Here is a 17,571-nt window from a genome sequence, read left to right on the forward strand (position 1 = left end):
ATGAAATTTAGAATTATATCTTTTAGAGTACATATTCCTACTCTAGTAAATTACGAACTTTTTGTTTAGATTTTGGGTTATGCAAGTGTTCTAAGGGTATTTGTTACCATTTCTCTTAGATTTTTTATAATGCTAAATCATTTATTATGTTAATGTAATTGATTGTGTAGTATATAAATATGTGATTTGTCCATGCACTTTCACTGAATTTTGGCATTAGTCCTTGCACTTTTTATTGTTTGGCATTGGTCTCTGTGCTTTGTAAAATTTTTGGTTTTGGTCCTTCTATTAAGTCTCAGTTAAAAACACGGTGTGCCTCGTGGATATGGGTAGCAAAACGGTCCCGGCCCGTCGGGCCAGCCTGTTTAACCCGCCATTTTAGGCGGGTTGGGGTGAGATTTTGAGCCCATCTCTCTAGTTGGCCCACCCCTGTTAAGCCCGCTGAAAAAGCGGGTCATAGTGGGGTGGAGCGGACCCACAGGCTTATTAAACTTTCTTTTTTTACTATGAATACCGCTCTTTACCCAACACATTTTGCTCGCGCCCAGCTGAAATACCGAAAATACCCCTGCGTGAGTTAACTCACGCTGCGTTAGTTAACTCACGCAAGTATTATACCTCGCGTGAGTTAACTTACACTAGATTATTAAGAAGAAGCCATAGACATAGCCATTTATTAAGAGAAAATAGCACACACAGATAGATTATGATTTATGAATACATCTGGTTGAGAGAGTGTGTGTGTTATTCGGTCATGGGCCTCCAATTCGACAGCGGCTATAATACTAGAATTTTGGAAATTGGAGAGTGTTACGATCATAGAAGAATTGAATATGGAGTTTACAGAAGAGGACTTTGGTAGGTTACTGTTTGCCGAGAACAATCGAAAAGCAGCTGAAGAAAATTGGAAATTAGAAAGATGGGAAATTGGAACACGTTGGCTGAGGCCTGAGGCATTTATTTACCTTCTTGATTATTATGTCATCCTGATGATGATGATGATGGACTAAAATATTTGCCTTTTTTGCTTGGTTGATAAATAAAACGTGAGTTTTGGGTTGGGGGATGTGCAACAAACGTATTCCAATTTAGTATGAACTAGCATGAGTTAACTTGCGCCGCGTTAGTTAACTAGTGCATAAATTTACACATGCATTAGTTAACTAACGCAGGGGTATTTTGGTCGAACTTGCAGGGCGCGAGCGAAACTTGCTGGGGGAAGAGCTGAATTCTTTTACTATTAGCGACCGAATTTTTAATTTACACACCCCATAAACAATTGGGCCAAATGATACCAACTCAACCTCAAATTGTCCCACTCTCTCTGATAATGATAAGTGATTCACCACTAGTCCATTACCTATAGAAAAAAATCTGATTCACCACTGCATTATATTGAGACTTATTTCTTTTTGGTTACAAGTGAAAATGAATAGAAACGGAAAGAAAGAAAACAACAAGAAAAGGGTTGAAACTAGCTAACCCCTGGGAAATAGGTTCCCCAAGCATCATCCCTAATGAGCGGTAACAACCCTTCCGGAGGTGAAACATAATTAGTCAACACAGAATCTGAAGCGGCTCCTAACTTAGCAAGAAAATCAGCACAATAATTCCCTTCACGAAGAGTGTGTAAAACAAAAGTATTGTTGAGAATGAGCAAGTCCTTGATATCTTTAATAAGGGTGGCATAGACATGAAACTTTAAGGGACGCCCATTGATGAGACTAACAGCATGGAGGGAGTCTGAATAGCACACAAAATCAGTAATACCCAAAGCTCTAACCATGTGCAAACCATTGAAAATGGCAGAAAGCTCCGCCAGAAGAATATCATCAGAGTTAGCAATGTATCCTGAGAAGCCGGAGATGAAAAAACCAACATTGTTTCTAAGGAGGCCACCAAAACCGGATCTTTGAGGATTTCCAAGACAACTCCCGTCGACATTGAGAATGTAACAGTCATGATTACAACAATTCCATTTAACCACTCTTTCCACATCAGCAGCATGAGAAATAGGAGGGAATGAGGCGCGGTTGACATCGACGAAATTATGAATATTGAAAGCAAGGCGAGTAAGAGACCACTCTTCATTATTGAGGCACATAAGGTTGCGGTGACGCCACACTCACCAAAACCAGCTGAGAAAGCGAGAGAATGAGGACTTGTAAGACCATTTTTTAACCAAGCATAGACGTTATTCTAGGCAAAAAAATCATCATAGCCGAAACCAATATGCTGCCACACTTTTGAGGAGTGCAGACAGTCGCGGATACAGTGAAGAAAGGTCTCATCCTGCTGACCGCAACGAGTACACAAGGCAGATTGGGAAATATTCCTGTAACTTAATAAAGAAAGAGTTGGGACAGCATCATGACAGGCCAACCAAACAAGGAATTTGTACTTTTTCGAGAGATGCAATTTCCAAATCCAAGACCATGAATGAGGGGGAATGGCGTTAGCACTAACTGTTGATTGGGAGAGGAGCCATTCATAACCTTTTTTTTTGCTGTGTAGACTTCATTCTTGTTGCTAGACCAAATGGCAGAGTCTTCAATGGTTTCATTAAACCGAGTATTGAGGTTGTTTATATTGTTAGCAACCTCGGGAGGTAACATGGTGTAGAGAATATTAGTGTGGGGAGCTGGGCTATTGAGAACATCCTTGATGGTTAGGTGAAGATCATGAATATCGACAAACGCGACAATAGTGGCTAGAATGCCTGCCAAGCTTCAATTAGAGTACCAAAATGATGAAGCACCGTTGCCATGCCTCCAAGCGTAGCCATCGGAGAGCATGTTTTTAGAGCAGATGATGGCTGTCCAGGTAGGGGAGCAACTTGGATGAGCAATGGCAAGAAGAAAGTTGGGGGCGGCTAAGTATTTATGAGAAAGGAGCTGAACCCATAATTTTGTAGAATGTTGAATCATGTCCCAAACTAATTTACCGAGAAGACAAATGTTAGTTCTTCTAGCTGTGCGAATTCCCAAACCACCCATGATCTTAGGCTTGGCAATTTTTTCCCAACCAACCAAGTGAATACCTTTGTCATTTGAGTCTCTCCAAATGAAATTTCTGGTCATTTGATCAATGCTATCATAAATACTTTGAGGGAGCCAATTTACCTGCATATAGTAAGAAGGAGTAGAAGATAAAACAGAAGAAGCTAAAGCAAGTCTACCCGGTTTGTTAAGAAGCTTATTCTTCCAAGAAGATAATCTTGTTTGCATTTTCTCAATTATGAAGAGAAAATCGTCTTTCTTAGGGCGGCCTTTGATGAGAGGAAAACCCAAATACTTGTCAAGAGAGGTAGTACTACGGATGCCAGAGATGGAATTAAGGGTAGTGATCTTACTTTGAGGAATGCCTGAAGAATCAAGAGCTCTAGACTTATGTAGATTAATCTTCAAACCAGAAGCCTTGCTGAAACGATCAAACAAATCATAGATGACTCTAAGCTGGGAGTTACGAGCTTTGGTGAATAAGAGGACATCATCAGCAAAGAGAATGTGAGATAGCTTAGGCCCCGGATTAGAAATCTGGACTGGATCCCAATTCCCTTGATGGACAGCGTTGATGATGGTGTTAACCCTATGTTATTTAGGAGAGTTTTAGTCTACCCCCTGTAAAAAAAACTTTGGATTCCAACCTTGTAACTTGAAGATTCTTTGATTTTGAACATTCGTGAATTTTGACTGTACAAACTAGTTGATATGGCAAAGGTTAAACTAAAATTTGCTCAAATTACAAGGGAATAAAGTACCTTAAATTTTGAAATTTTTGTCGTGAAGGTCCAAAATCAAAGAATCTTTAATATATAAGGCTGAAATCCAAATTTTTTTCAGGGACTAAGCTGGCTCAAATGGCGGGGGTAAACACTATTTAACCCAAAAATTATTAACGTTTTATTATTTTATATAAGAATATAAATTACATTATTTACAACTTTGAAATTATAATAGATACATAGACAACATTCATTATTTATTGGGTCTCATTTATTTCATTTATATTTTCTTATTTTCCTTTCTTTCTTGTTTTTGCACAAATGCGTAAAATAAAAGACATATATTTAAAGAATTGATTGTATAAATTCGCTTAATGCATAACAGTTACTCTGCTTCCTTTTGAATTCAATTTTTTAAGTTTGATCTCCATTTTTTAGGAGTGGATCCCTACATTTAAGTTGGCCAAGCCTGATACACTTGAGATGAGACAACCTGGCCGATCGACCATCAGGCCAACTCGACCTCTTGTAGAACAACTGTGGTGATGACAATGTTCAAGTTTATTATATTTTTTTTATTTTTGGGTTTGTTACCTATTTCTTAATGAAACTAATTAGCCAAAAAAGAAAGAATAAAACAAACTTTTAGCGTGTGACTTACTAGCAACCCCTATAAATATAGACAATGGAATCTATGAATTCATATCATTCAAAACATTATCGAAAATTTTCTCAAGTCATGGCTTCGATTCCAAATTTTCTTTTGTTTCTGACCCTCTTAACATCATTCATCAACCTTACAACCTCATTACCCTGCAACTCATACACTTTTCCAAATAACCTTAACTATGCAAGATGTAGTGACCTACCCGTTTTAGATTCCTCTCTTTATTGGAACTACAATCCAAAAACTAAGTTGTCGATGTTGCATTCAAGAAAATTAATGTAAAAGATTCTAGTTGGATTGCTTGGGCCATAAACCCTACTTCGAATGGCATGTTAAGATCACAAGCTCTAATCGGTCATCGAAACTTTGATGGAAGTTTCAAAGTCTATACTTCATCAATAACAAGTTACCAAACTATGTTACAAGAGAGTAACATTAGTTATCCAGTTTATAATATTGTGGGAATGTACCTAGATGGAAACATGATAATCTTTGCAAGTTTACAACTTCCTAAAAAAGTTAGCTTGGTTAATCATGTATGGCAATAAGGATTGGTTTCTTGTGATGGAAGATTGAGATCTCATGCTTTGACGGGAGCAAATGTTCAAAGTTTTAGAACTTTGGATTTTCAATATGAAAATATTGTTTCTCAGAATGTTGGTGGGAAATTGATGTCAAGAATCAAACTAAGAATTGTAAGTAACTTCCTTTTTTATTTTTATAAAAAATAAATCACTCTTTTTGTATTTACTTTTAAATTTAAGTGAACATCTTTTATTAAATAATGGTATGTTCTTATGATGATGTTTTATATAATGATATGTTGTTATGATGATGTGTGATATGACGATGGATTATTTAATGATGTTCATTTAATGATGTGAATATGATGTATAGTTAAGATGTGCTATAAATATATTGATGTAAAGATGTGATAAATGTGTTGATATAAAGATGTATAAATCAAGAGTACTTGAATTATATTTGATGAGGAATATTTGATGATGTATGGTGATGAAATATTTGATGGTATATGATGATAAATATTCAATAATATATGAAGATGAATGTTTGATGATATTTAAGAGGTATTGTTTAAGAATGTGTAATGGTGCGTATTTGATGATGTGCTAATTATCGATATTGTATTTGATGATGGTGCGATGTAAATATGTGTTATATGACGATGTTGAATTTGACGATGGTGCTATTTAAATATGTATTGTCAAGTCATTGAATGATGTGTAATGTTAATGTGGTCGAGTTTTTTTAACGACGTTGTATTTAAAGATGGTGTGGACAAAATTAGTAACATACCTCTAATGTCCAAAATATTTAAAGATAGTGATATGTTTGGTATCACATGCATATAGAGTCAAGTTAGGTACATTGCATACATATATGCAAGTGTAGTGATGATGTGAAATTTGGCGATATTTTTGTGAAGATATAAATATTTGACGATGTGCAATTTGACGATGTGTTATATGAAGATGTGAATTTTTGAATATATTCAATGATGTGCTTTTATTGTAGTAATATGTGAAAAATGTCTGCTTTGCTACATGTCAACTTGATGTCTTTTATTATTGTTGATGTTTGTATCTTTATTTTTAGAATTTGTTAGGATTCTTTTGAATCTCGTTTTGATGTTGAAAACTGTGATGTATATTGAAGTGTTTTTGATGACTTTTCTGTTGCAATTTTCTTTTGTTTTGAATTAAACACTTTGGTTTTGATGAGATACGTGACACCCTTGAGTGCTTTATTATTATTTATTGTGGGGTTTAGGGTGTTGCAAAACACAAGATGAATTATTTACCATGGCTAGTTCTAAAGTGTTTAGATGTTGTTTAATAATGATAACAAAATTGTTTGTTGCCTTTTATTTTGCTTATGCTCAACCAACAAGAGCTTTTTTCCTTTTTGGTAATTCAATGGCATATAATGGCAACAATCATTTCTTATTAACCACATTACGTGCTGACATTCCCCTATATGACATTGATTTCCCTACGCACAAACCCACCGAACATTTCTCTAATGGCCTAAACATTCCTTACATAATCAGTATGTGTTTATAAATTAATTTGTTATTAGCTTACAAGCTAGTGAAAATAGTATATGTAATTAATTTACTTGCTAAACAATGCCGAATTGTTTTGGTTCTAGTCTCTAATTTGCATGCATTGCTTAAAGATGAGTTTTGATATTGTGAACTGGTTAAAATGTAGATGAGTGACTTGGTTTAGAACCAACTCTCCCTTATTTGAGTCCTTTACTAATTGGTGAAAAACTTTTAGTTGGTACCAATTTTGCATCTACAAGCATTGTAATTCTTAATGAGACCGGATATTAATTTGTAAGTTTAGTTAGTTGTTAACTAGATCGTCTACCTCTGCTACCGCACGGGTCATATGCATTAAAAAAATTATTTAAACGTAATATTATATATATATATATATATATATATATATATATATATATATATATATTATAAACACATCTAAAAACTTGGAAGTCATAGTAACAAAGATGATTTGATTTCATATTTACACATTTCAGCAAAAAAAATTATATACTACATTTAAAATCATATCAATTCAATCATCATCTTCATCGGAAGAACACTAACATTGATATACATTCTTGGTATTTCTGACACTCACTCCAAATTTTATGAAAATTGTACCCAACTCAAATCTACGTTGAACCAATTACCAAATAATAAGTATTTTTCTCTGCTTCCCAAAGGCATTTAAAAATTGTTTCAAAAATTAAAGAACAATAAAAAAAATCTACATAAAAGAGAGAAGGATAGAAGAGTGAAATATTTCTTGAAAGGCAAAAATAAACATATTGATCCATAAGGTTTGACAATCCCCAATCTCTCAAAACCCTCCTTATTTCCCTATCGTTCTCTCTTAGATCATATCTATCATGGCAAGAATCGTTTCATCTTCCTTTACACGCCTCTCAACCCAATTCACAACGCTCCTCTTCTCAACCACCGCTGCACTATCCAAACCTTCATCCTTCACTTTGCGTCATTTCGTCGTCCCTATGTCCCAAACCATCCTCCAATCACTCAATATGGCAGCTTGTTTTAGTGGAATTCACAGCCATGCCTATTACCCGCTGAATCGTCACCTGATTATGGTTCCCCCACCTACACTGGCCTCGACAACAAACACTGGGTCATCGCTATGGATAAGCCTGGTGGTGAAGGTGCTTCTAAGCAGCAGGTGATTGATTGTTACATCCAAACCCTCGCAAAAGTTCTTGGAAGGTACAAACACCATTTTCTTATTTATTTTTTTTAGGATTTTAATTTGTTATCAAAATTTATGCATTTCAATACACTTTTTGGATTAATTTTTTTTCCTTCATATCAATGTATGTTTTGAAGACCTAATTTTGGTTTTTAGTGAGGAGGAAGCTAAGAAAAAGATTTATAGTGTGTATTGTTTGATTAAAGAGTTTGGATTTGGCTGCGAGATTGATAAGAAAACCTGTCATAGGCTCTGAGGTTTTCGCCCCTTAAACAATATTGCATTTCAATGAATTATTTTGTTGTTTATTATTCGTTTTCTTGTGTAATGTGTTTTGTATTTTTGTTTCTCTTAGCTTTGTTAAAAATATCAAATTTAAAGATCAAAGTTATAATCTAATTCATGGACTAAGACACGATCCTATTCAGCAAAAGAGAAAAATCTTTTAAATTAAGCAAAGTAGTTGTAGCATCTTTTCATGGTTGAACGCCCTAACAGTAGATAAATGCTGCAGAATTTAGTATATTTGTTTATGTTGGTATTACGTTTCAGTTCAACAAAGTTCCACTACTTATATAGTCCCATGTGTATAAATGCAATGTAAAACATATTAAATAAGTCTTAGAGTTTTAAAGCATATTCAAGTGATGGCTACCATTTTCACAATGTTCACATGCTTTTATAGTATAATTTGTACTGCAGAATTTCATGAAATGAATCAACCAACCAATAAGAGCTGCTGGTATTTGACAGACCAAATAACCAAAAGGAGAACGTACATGAAGTTTCATAATGGTTACTAAGAAATATCATTGAGTAAACTTATATCGAGTTCTATATGGCTCCAAGTGTCTAAGATGAACACCTTATAGAATAAGATAATATCTGATATTAAGCTCTTTCATCAATATCCTAAAATAAATAGAAAAGGCAAAACAAATTTCAATTGAAATAGGAACATAAATTTACTAAGTAGAAAAGGAAAAAGAAATGTAACAGAGAGAGAAATATAGGCTTACAAAGAGGAACAGGTCTACCATGAGTGGATTGTGTGAGAGGATTGGAAGAGGAGTGAAGGTGAGTGCAGAATAATTCCAAGTGGTGGAAAGAAGGACAACCGAGAATATTTATTTATGTTAATCTGCATACACAACCACATAGAAAAGGAGATCATACACAAACAAAATTCAAATTAACTAAATGATATGAAGACAACATGTATTTGCTCTTAGATATTCAAATTAACTAAATGATATGAAGACGTTTATGGATTATTCTGACATGATCACAAGACCAAATATAAATTTTTTAGACATACTCACAAAATGTTAACTTCACTTTTTAATCTTTTAATTATTTTAACAATGATTGAAAAAAATCAATATTTTGCTTTTACTTGAGATGAGACAGAGATGTGGAGCTTTTATAACTCCTTAAACACCACAAAAAACATTTTCTACGGAAAATTCAATAAGTAATAAAGCATCTAAGGGTGTCACGTCATCTCATCAAAATTCAAAGTTCTTAATTCAAATAAACAACAAAACGTCGCAACAGAATAGTCATCAAAACACTTCAAAATACATCACAATTTTCATCATTTAAAACGGGATTCAAAGAATCCTGACAAAGTCTGAAAATAAATACAAAATCCTCAAAAATCCTAGTTTCACGAATCAGAGCTCGATACGACAAACTCTCAAAGCAATAAAAAAACGAGTAGGCTCTAAAGTCATCCTCGAAAAAGTCACAGTAGCTACGCTTCCTCATCCTGCCAATCTACATCCCCAAGAGTGTAGGTGGCACATCCACAATAAAAGGGTGAGAAATATTCAACACAAGGGTAATACGGACGCATGTATAGTTTCATGATAAAACAATAACATCATGTACACATGAACAACATATTCATCACAAAACAGACAATATTCATTCTTTGCATATACATATATCAATGACATGTAAGATCATCAAGGTACACCATTCACACATTACAATAACAAACTCATCAATCAAATATGACATCTTCAATTAGACACATCTTCACGTAGAATACAGTTGTTTTATCTTGGTTTTCGGGTGTCAAACATTGATTACGTTTGAACCTTTTTAACCTTTGATATCTCATTTTTTCTTAGGAAGGGAAAAAATAAGCAAAACCCTTGAGAATCGAGGTCCGGGAGTCGTTTTCGCTACGGGAAGGTGTTAGGCACCCATAACGACTATAGTATCCTATAGGAACCGTCTTTACTTTCTACGCGCGCGCTTTATTTTTAAATGCTAATTGAAAAATGATATTTACACCTAAGAGTTTACTAAGTGAAGAATTGGAGGGAGAAGAAGATGTTTGAATTTTTATTTTATTTGAATTGAAGGAATATTGTTTCCTTGCCTACGTACCCTTTTAAGGGATCAAATCCACCGTAGTTCTCTTCCAAAAAATGTTTTTGTTTTTGTTGGTTGATTTTAAGTTTGAAAATTGGAATTTTGAAGAATAGAAAGAGGCCTCAAGGGCATGATATTGTGAAAAGAGTGAGGTGGAATTAGTTATTTTGCAAAAAGGTCTAAGTATGATTTAGAATTCATTAAAGTTTTTGTTTAAGAAAATGAAAGGGAAAATACAATGGGATTTTGAACCCAAAGTTTATTAGAAAAATTATTTGAGTGAAAGTTGTTCATGTTTTTTGGAAAATGAATTTTTTGCTAAGTTTCAAATCCTAAACATACATCTAAAGCATTCAAACCCTAAACATACATCTAAGGCATGCATATCCTAATCATACATCTAAAGTATCTATGTGATGTGTGTGCATGTGTCGGTGCTTGTGTCGGTGTACATCATTAGAGTCCATTGTCCTTTACATCATTGGCCTAGATACATGCTATGGTCTTGCAAGAAAAGTAAATGACATGAAAGTAATATTACAAGTCCCTAATTCTTTACATACTAAATTTTTGTAAGAAAAATAATATTGCAAGAAAACTAGGCTAGAATATGAGATGAGAGGAGCTTATGGGATGCATGAAACATGAAGTAAAGTGGTTAATAACACAAGGTATAATAGCATGAAAATTATAAGCAAAAGAAACACTAAAAACTTGACAAAAAATAATAAGACTTTTAATCTAAAAGTGGCAAAATATGCCTAGAGTTTACCATAACATCAAGGCAATTATATGACCTATAATCCCCATATCATGACGATTTTCAAAGGGTTCATTTCAGCCATGACATAAGAATCACCAAGAAATATCAAGCCAAGAGTTATGACATATTCATAGGCATATTTTTACACTTTATTTTCACAAACAAATGTTCACATGACTTGTAAAACAAGTAACTAACCACACATATTCACATACAGCAAGAAACACATCCAAACAGTGACAAATCAATCCCCAATCCACACATCCTAACTCACAAGTATACACTAAAAATTGGAATCAAAATTATGCATATTTTCACAAGTTCTTAACCTAAAATTCAAGAAATAAAGCAACACACAACACAATATTTCTTTTATCCATTTTTGTATGTCAAAATATTCTAAGTAACAAGTTTTAAGTGTCAAAACTACTTGCAAGGAAGTTCACAAAATTTTTAGAAGCTTTCAACAAGATTTTTTAACAAAGGATAAAAAAGAATTGAATTAACAAAGCACCAATTATTTTCATGTATTTTCATCAAGATTAATATGCAAAACACATCAAAATTTATTGAAAATAACACGAAAATATTGAACAATTTTTTAGGAATTTTATAGTACAAAAACAAGCATGTAGGGGTTCCAATAGCAAGAAAAATCAGTGCACATAGCAAAAAACACAAGAAAACGAAAAAAAAGAAACCCAGGCCCAAGGGAACATGGATCCTGGATCATCCAAACGTATCAGGGACGTTGGATTGATCCAGTTCCTAAAACCCTAGATCAGACGGTGTAAACACATGGTCCAAGGGTGAACCAGACCGGTTCGAATGAACCAGTTCGGTTCAAGCCTGTATAAAAGAAAAAAGAGGCCGGTTCTTCTCATTCTTAACCCTAGTTTCTCTCTCTAAGGCTCTCCCTCTCTCAGAGCTCTGCAAAGAACTCGCCGGAGAGGATGAATACCGGTCGGAAACTTCATCTTCTCCGACGTTTTCTTTAGAACAGAAACACCGTAACACTCGTTTCTTCGTCCTCTATCTGAATCTTTCATTATTTTTTGCAAAAAATTTGTAGATCTTCCTAGATCTACACTTTTAGGGTTCGGTTATGTTGAGACTGGCGAAGAACAAGTTGAAACGATGTTATGATGTTCGCTTTTACGGTGTAAATCCTCACCTCTTCCTCTATTTGCAAACGTCTTCAAGAAAAACGAGGAAAGAAGTGAAGATTCACACCGATTTACTTCGATCTGACTTCGCTGATGTATTTAAAGGAAAAAAACTGAGAAGTTTTACGTGTTTACCTGTTGGAAATTGGAGATTCGAAGGAAAACGAAGGAAGATTCCTTGATTCTTCTCTGATCTTCTTGTGAACGCTTCGTTGTTGTTTCAACTGAAAAGATAAAACGGTGAATCTGTTTTGACGCACCGATCTGATTCTTTCTCCTCTATCTTCTTCTCTGGTTCGATCTTGCTTTGATCCTTCTTCTTCTCTCCTTTAATCTCCTTCTTGTGATCGCCTTTGAGCTCGAATTGCAAGAAGAGGGAAGAGATGCAGTTCGATGATGATGATTTTCGAAGAAAATCACTGAGAACTTGCACGAATCCGATTGAATTTGGTGAAAATTTGTTGAATTGAAATGGTTCTGGTTTTAATTCTCTGAGAATTTTTGTTGATTTTTGTGGAATTGATGATGAATTTGTTAATTTCGTGTTTGTTTTGGTGAATCTGGAAACGGTTAGGGTTTGTTAGGTTCTTCAAACCTTCATCATGTTCTTGGGATCTTTCTGGACTTTGATTCTTTGATCTGGGAGAGAGAAATGTGAATGTGTTTATGAGTTGGCACTGCGTGATTGATCATTCTGACACTTGTGCAGTGAACGCGCCTTTTATAGGCTGCCATGTGGCCTTTGACCCAATGAGATGCTGACATGTGGACTTGGCTGATGATTTGGACAAAAGGACTGAAATTGGACTTGGGGACCTCCCTGCAATTACCAAAAAATAATGGACTGGACCGTAAATTTAAAAAAAAGGACTGAAACGTAATTTTGACAACTTGGGGGTTTAAAATGAAAATACTAGAAAATAGGGACTTTAATGAAAATAAAAATAAAATTTTGACTAAAACTTGGTAATTTGGAATAACGTAAAGTGAAACCAATAAAAAACACAAAATGGACTAAAATGAACCAACTACATAAATGAGGTACTTCAAAGTAACCTCTCTCTGCCAAAATTTCGTGTGAAATGACCAAAATGCCCCTAGGGACTAAAATGACTCAAAATGTCTCATATGCAATTTTAAAATGGTTTTTTTAACAGGGAATTAAAGCAAGAGTTATACAAACTAAACGAAAAGACTCAGAGACAAGTTTTAGGGATTAAACAGAGTTTTAACACAGGAAATGACTAAAATGCCCCTAGGGGCTAAACTGACCCAAAATGACTTCAAATGTAATTTTTGAAATGGATTTTAACATGGGATTAAAATAAAGATTTATTCAAACCAATTGAAAAGACTCAAACAATTTCAAAGACTAAAATGAGTTTGAATGCAGGAAATGACTAAAATGCCCTCCTTCATGAATTTTGCAAATAATATTGAAATAAAATGCAGAGAAATATGCAATTGATCAGAGACCAATTCAAATGACTTGAAATGCAAGAAAGATGTTTTGGATGACTTGAAATGCAAGAAAACATGGACAAATACACAGTTGAAAAAAAATTTGTAAAGCTAAGTTGAGAGATAAAGCAGAGTAAAATGTCAGTGTAAACATTAGCAAATTGGCAATTCTTCAAGAATAATAGACATATATCAAAGATGAAAGAAGATTTTGAACAAGTATTTTTAGGTCCAAAATTAGGGTATAACAACAGTCAAGTTTCGCATATTCGAATAACATGTCATCACATTTCACATCTTTAAATACAGTTGTAAGCATGTATGTAGTACACTTATCTCAACTCTATATGCATGTGGTACCAGGTTTTGGATATCATAGGTATGTTACTTGGTGATCCCACGACATCTTGGATAATCAGAGGTATATTACTGATTAATCCCACAACGTCAAATAGGACTGACCATGAATGCATGGACACCAAGTATAGACTCGACAATGCACAACATCATATAGCTCATCGTTATATAATCACTTCATTATATAACACATCATCATATAATTATATAATCACTTCATTATATAACACAACTTCATTTAATCACATCATTATATAATTCACGTCGTCATATCATATACTAACATCATCGTCTCAAACAAATCATCATTCTTATTCATCACTGTAATATAATACATCTTCATTCACATCATCAATATAAATAAACATCTCCTTTATATTCAACACATCATTAAATCAACATATCGTTATATAATCACTTTATTATATAACATATCGAATTATCACATCAATCTCACATCATTTACACTTAGTCAAATAATTCATCATTTATACTTTGTCACATAACTCGACAATTACTCATCACTCACATCATTAAATGTTCATCGTCATATAATCATCACAACTAATCATTCATTAATTTATTAATTTAATTCATCAAATAGTTTCCAACATTCAAGCTTATTAAGGTTTCATGCTTATACATACTCATTAGCCATATACATATTCCTATGTCCAACATCATACTAGTTCAATCACTATTATCAATCAAAAACCTTTTCAAAGTTATAAAATTTTGTTACACTTGTTCAATATATCAAAATCAAGTTTATTTTCAAGTTCCAAATAAACTTTCATAACTTAAATTAATTAATTTATTAAAACATTTTATAGTTTTGAACAAACTATTGTCGTTTATCACCCACCTAGTCCTCTACCCATTTCAACTACTTTCATTTCATAGCCTTATGCACATTTATGTTAGTTGTTGTGGGTTCAAGTCCCAACAAAACCATTTTCACATTTATATTATATTTTTGGCTCGTGTACGAGCCAAAAACCAAATTACAAAAAAGAGTGAAGGACATATTAACACGAGCAATTTCCAGAGACCGATCCATACAAACTCAAACCTTTGAAAATGATAATAAACCTGTTTGACAACACGGTAACATACATATACAATATAAATTGTTTCCTATTATCTTCTTCCCCCAATTAGTTAAAAAATCATAAAGTCAGTAGTCTAGATATGTATTGTGTCAATGAAGGATGACTCAGTCGGTAAGAATTTTAGCAAGGTCGTGATTCGAATTTTCGTTGTCAATGTAAGGACCTCTTTCGTGGGTCATATGTAAGTACCTTTGTAAACTGTCTTTGAGTCATAAAACTTGTCCTAACCTTGGCGAGCCTTCAAAACTCATCTTATAAAAAAATACAAAAGAAAAAAAATGCATGTATTGATAAATCGTTTACTTATATCTTCATATCTAATTAATTAAAAATTCCAAAATCTCCAATTTATTATTTATTATTTGTTGTTTTTAAATATACTTCTTTTTTTACTACTTTATATATTTCAAATATAATCATCGGGAGTTCCTGATGCTATCAGAAGGAGTTAAACTTAACATATCATATTGACTATTTTAAATATATCATATTTGCTATTTTGTGTCAAACTTAACATCTTACTATGATGTCTTTATAGTTTTGATCCTAATAGAATATTTTACAATTGTAATGTTCAAACATTGGTCCAAATTAAACCCGAATAAATTGGATTGATTTTTTTTTTCCTTTTGAAGAGTCATCTAAACAAAACAACTTGTTATTTTACCTTTATTTTTTGTTAACCTCCGGTTTTTAGAGGAATGAGACCCTAATAATCCAGTTCAATCTGAGGGTAAGTAAAACCTTATCAAAAAGTATTCCATACATAAATCTAAATGACTAATTAATTTATGTTTTGGTTGGACTAACGATAGTCAGGTTAAAAATTGTTCCATCCAAAGATTGAACTCGGGTTCTCCCGATCGATTTGTCATTGGTGAAGCTTATGTACCACTCGAGTTCAATTGCTTGGTTTAGTTATTTTATCTTTAAACCAGAGGATTTTTGCCTCAAAACTGAATCAAGCTAGATCATAATATCATTAATAATTTGTGTATCGGTATAAATTATTTCCTATTGTCTTATTCAGTAATTAAATAAAAAAATCATAAATGTAGCAGTTTTCTGACAAAAAATTAGTAGCTTATTTACATGTAATGTATAAAATATTTCCTATTGTTTTCTTACCATATTAACTTTTTTAAGAATTCTTCCCTTATCAATTAAAAAATCTTTAAAAAAATCTTAAAATTAGTTTATATACATGCACCGTAAAGATTATATCGACCATGAACGATCCTTTGTAAGGGAGTTTATATATAAGCCAGTCCAAAATCCTAAATCGCATAAAATTAAATATTATTGATGTATTCGGATATCATTTTGTGAAAACGTTGGATCCAATTTTGGATCTATTTTTTAAAAAAACGAACCAAAATACATACACATGTTTTTTTGTTGGTAGATAGATGAGATGGCGAAGCCATCATAAACTCACACACACACACACAAAGTGGAGGTACCGAGGTTCGAACCCAGGTCATGACGTCCGGCCTAACAATTTCGACATTTTTGCATTAAGCTATTCTTTGTTTACGAATGAATTAACTCCTTATCAACTGAACTCACCTTCATTTTAAAGTCTTCCTTTTTAAATATATGTTATGATGTATCAAACTTAATATTTTACCGTATCTTTATAATTTTAATATTATTAGAAGTTCTTACAACTGTAACTCATATGCCGAAAATCAGATTTAAATTAAACTGGCAATAAATTCTATTGAATCTTGTACAAAAAAAAAAAAATCTATTGAATCATTTTTTTAAGGATTTATTTAAACCAAATCGTGTCTTATTTTATTTTTGAATCATATGAGTTGTGCCTTAAAATTTGTTGTTTTTGGAATTCCAAACTGTTGAATTTGGATTTACAAATTCTATTATCTACCGAAGTTGTTACTAGGTTGAGTCACGACCAAGTCACTCTATTTAAGACGTTTCGTGGCACTGCCCAAAATTGTGCAAGGCACACTATCAACCACGCCGCCTCCAGGATAAAACAAGCCCAGCTACAACTGTGCGGTTAACTACTGCACTGTAGAAAACCGTTCGAGAATTACACCTTCAATATGGTACTAAGACCACTCTTTTAATACTGAAACCACTTTAATATGGTATTATTACCATTCTATTATGGTGTTAAGACCACTCAAATATGGTGTTTCCACCTTTCTAACCTTTAAGTTCTTCAAAATATGGTACTACGACCACTCAAATATGGTGTTACCACCATTTCTCCTCAAATAGAAAAAATATTGTTATAATATTTATATACAGTTAAGATCATTCTTGATTCCGACGGGACATTGTTATTCCAAATAGGGACTATGATCTTAAAAGTACTCTTTATTTCGAAGGGACGTATATTACCGAAGGGACTATGTTTTTAAGACCATTCTTAACTCCGAAGGGACATTAAACCGAAAAGGGACTATGGTCTTAAGAACACTCTTAAATCCGAAGGGACAGAAAAAGGAGAAGAAGAGAAGAAAGACTCGTCAACACAAGTCAAGAAAGGGAGAAGAGAGAAAGAGTTCCCGACAACTCAATGAAACTCTTTGGTGTTTGGAATGCACTATGTGAGTTCTCTATTTATAGGGAAAATTCACAACTAATAAGTGAGAAACTTTGGGAACAAGTAATATATTACTTTGTGATTAA

The 17,571-nt window shown here is 33.4% G+C and overlaps 1 pseudogene; it reads left to right on the forward strand.

Moving 5' to 3' along the window:
• The first annotated feature begins 4,463 nt into the window (after window positions 1-4,463).
• Window positions 4,464-7,919, forward strand: LOC146917491 (cytochrome b561 and DOMON domain-containing protein At5g48750-like; annotated as a pseudogene).
• Window positions 7,920-17,571: the final 9,652 nt, after the last annotated feature.

The sequence above is a fragment of the Medicago sativa genome, chromosome 6 (genome assembly GCF_051527215.1).
Source record: "Medicago sativa cultivar Bolivia chromosome 6, Bolivia_mono, whole genome shotgun sequence".
Classification (NCBI taxonomy): Eukaryota; Viridiplantae; Streptophyta; class Magnoliopsida; order Fabales; family Fabaceae; genus Medicago; species Medicago sativa.